This window comes from Echinops telfairi, unplaced genomic scaffold (assembly GCF_000313985.2).
Source record: "Echinops telfairi isolate 266 unplaced genomic scaffold, ASM31398v2 ScPeMD7_7469;HRSCAF=8507_1, whole genome shotgun sequence".
NCBI classification, from domain to species: Eukaryota; Metazoa; Chordata; class Mammalia; order Afrosoricida; family Tenrecidae; genus Echinops; species Echinops telfairi.
This window is the reverse complement of record NW_022111373.1, coordinates 33,180,358-33,183,756: the sequence shown is the minus strand read 5'-3', so window position 1 is coordinate 33,183,756 and position 3,399 is coordinate 33,180,358. Positions and strand designations below refer to the sequence as shown.

At 40.5% G+C, this 3,399-nt stretch overlaps 1 protein-coding gene across 1 annotated transcript in view; it reads left to right on the top strand.

Annotated features, from left to right (window-relative positions):
- CAMK4 (calcium/calmodulin dependent protein kinase IV) overlaps window positions 1-3,399 on the top strand; it is a gene marked incomplete at its 5' end in the record, with an annotated part of 309,547 nt that overhangs the window by 251,138 nt on the left and 55,010 nt on the right. The window lies entirely within an intron of this gene.

Below are 3,399 nucleotides of genomic sequence, written 5' to 3'. Positions count from 1 at the left end.
TTCTATTTGCAAATGCATTTTAATTATTTATACTTCTATGTGCATTTCCATCCACACCTGAAGCATATCATTGATAGCCAAACCACCTCTTGCTCTGCATGAGAGGTAAAATGGTTTTCATTTGCCACCTCTGTTAGAACAGTAAGGACAGAGGGAATCCTAAGAAAGGGGCTGGGCACACCGACCGCTGTCTTTTGGCAGTAGTTATCCAGTGACCAACTCAGGAGTCAAAAAACAGGGCGTAGGGAAGCAGAGCAGGGAAAAGCAGAGTTTGTATGGGGAATTAAAACGGTGAGCCCTTTATCGCTTTCTTCACTTGCTTTTCCTCGGGCGGGTGGTCACGAAGATGTGTGCCAACAGTGGGAGTGGGGGAGGTGCTGCTGGTTGCTTTGCAGCCACCTCTGGCTCACAGTGATCCCATGCACCACAGCAGGAAGTTCCGCCACGTTGGGCGCCATCTTCATCATCACTCGTATGCCGGCATCCATCGTTGTGGCCACTGTGCCTTTTCGTGCCTTCCAACCTCTGGTCCTCATCTTCCAACACTCTATTTAGCAATATTCTCTTGTGATGCAGAAGAGTTTTCATGTGATCATTTAAAATATATACATTGATAGGTCTTTCTTCTTGGTCTGTCTTAGTCTGGAAGTTCCTGTGACACCTGTCCACTAGGGTGTTTGAAATGCTAGTGGCATATCTGAAAACCTCTTAGCAACTGTTCGATGGGTAGTGGGGAAAAGGGGACATCTCCGATTATATTTGATGCCTCTGGCCTAACCTCTCTAAGACAAATGCAGACCACATGGGTATACTTGTTTTAATTCTTCATCAGTGGTTTTGACACTTGGTGTATAAATTGGAACAATAGCTGTAATAATTGATCATCCTTGACTTTATCTTCTCACAGACATAATTGTACTTTAAGATAGATCTTAAAATGTTCTTTTTGCTGATAAGGGTAGTGCCATTCATCTTGAAATTGCCTTTCCTGGCACAGTAAATCATGATTTTTCAACTCACAGATACCTAGGATATCAAGTTTTGTGTGTTCTGTTTCATTCTTGACAACTTCTAATTTTCCTAGTTTCATTCTTCATACTTCCCACATTCTGATTATTAGTAGACGCTGGCAGCTGTTTCTTCGCATCTTGAGTTGTAGCCCATCAACAAACAAAGGTCCTGGCTTCCATCCACTTCAGTAGCGTGCGCTCCTCTTTGAGGAGGCAGCTCTTCCCCGGCTGTATTTTGAGTGCCTTCCAAGCTGCAGGGCTCATCTCCCGGCACTTTATCGACAGCGTTCTGCTGTTATTCATAAGGTTTGTGGTGGCTCATCCCTCAGAAATGTACACTATGTTTTCTTCCGAATCTCTTCTTAAAGCGCCTGGAGGGTATAGTGTCCCACTCATTGAGCTGCTGATTGCAAGGTCAGCAGTTTGAACCTACTAACTGCTCCCTGGAATAAAAACGAGGCTGTCTGCTCTCAGAAAGATTTAAAAGTCTCAGAAACGCAAAGGGACAGTGTTCTCTGCCCCATAGGGTCATCATGAATTAGGATCAGCTAGATGGCAGTGAGTCTTTTGAAGCTGTCCCGAGTCGGGAAGCTGCACAGAAGCCGGTTCACCGTGGGTCACCGTGCTGACAGGTGAAGTGCTGGCAGAAGAGCACCCAGCATCACAGCAGCATGCAAGCACAACAGCGTGGTAAGCTGATAGATGAGTGGAGACCTTTCTCCACATGTTCACATAAACAGTAGTTGTGCATATAAACATTGTAATTTTTCAAATAATCAATTTGCCTAGTGACTTTAAAACATGCTATCCTTGAAGCTCAGTTTATATATTGAATGATGACTTATAATTAGGCATACCTACCTATCCATTTCTTTACTTTGTGTCACATATACTTGTTCTGGTACATAAGGCCAAGAATAATGCTAAGCAGCTTTTAAAAGATCATAGAAAAATAGAATGAAAATGTAATGGAATTTTCCCCACAAACTTTTGAAGCCCCTTTGTATATTGATTTGTGGCTTAAACAAGATAGACATCTATTTTTCGAACATTTGAAGAAATCTAGAGCTGGGCGTTCCTGGTGGGTTATATGCCTATGGCTCTAAGTAGTGTGGGTTTCTTTGTCTGTAACGTTACAGACCCCTTCAGTCTTGCTGCGTGGCTATTCTTTAACATATTGCCTCACCGTCTAAAATGGCGACATGGACTCGGTATTACATGTGCATTCTGAGCAGGAGGAAAGGAAAAAGGCTAAACACAGGAACAAACAAACCCCCGTGCCGTGAAGTCAGTGTGACGCATAGTGACCCGTCATTGGGTATCTGAAGCTGTAAATCTTTTTAAATTGTTTAATAGTTTTATTGACATACAATTCACATGTCATACAATTTAATGATTTAAGAATATTTAAAAGAGGTGTCTAATCATCACCACAATAAATTTTAGGACTTTTTTTCTGTCTTGTATCCATTATTACTAGTTCTGCATCTTCCCCCACATTCCTCTACCATAACCCTAAGAAACTATTAATCCAGCTATTATCTCTATAAATTTACCTATTTTGGATTTCATGTAAAGATAAATATACATAAAAATAAAAAATACCAAGAACAATAACAAAATAAAAGGAGAAAAACCTCAATCCAAAGGAAAGCAGAACATAATAACTAGAACAAATTTAAAATGGGTCACAATGGAGAACAAATGATAGGGTGTTAAATTTTAACCTAACTGCAGCTGCGTTACTCCACTTTCCCATGGACTGAGTCTGATAGCAAGGCCGTTTACAGTTCTAGTCAATGATCAGAGGATATTTACCGGAGGCTTAATCCACGTGGGGGCCTTGCAAATGGATTTTATGATTTCACGCTCATCTATAGCCTTCTACAAACTGGGTGCTCAGAATTTAAACTTTGATACCATTTCCTCCTCTGATCTTGGATCTTATTGTTTATTATCCCTGGGCCACACAGGCTGTTCTTCAGTGTGGACTTAGCTGGCACCTCACTTAGATAGCTGCTTGACTGAAGATAAGTCTTTAAGACCCCAGAAGCTATTCTTTCTGATAGTCAAGCACCACCTAATTTCTTCACCACACTTTGGTGTAGCACCCATATATTCAGTGAACTCTTCGTGAGAGCAAGTATTAAGTAAGACATCATAAAAATGAATTGTTTGAGATTATGTGATTAAGTGCAAACTCAAAATCCATTCACATAGCTATGGTTTATTTATGACCCTAGTCCACTTTAGAGACATCATTATCCTTTTCGGGGGAACATTATAAATCATCCTCATGGAGCATATGATAATTCTATTGATAGTATCATTAATTTGACCAATTGTATGGAATTTAAAATACTGTTGAAGACAGGTAAATAAATATGAA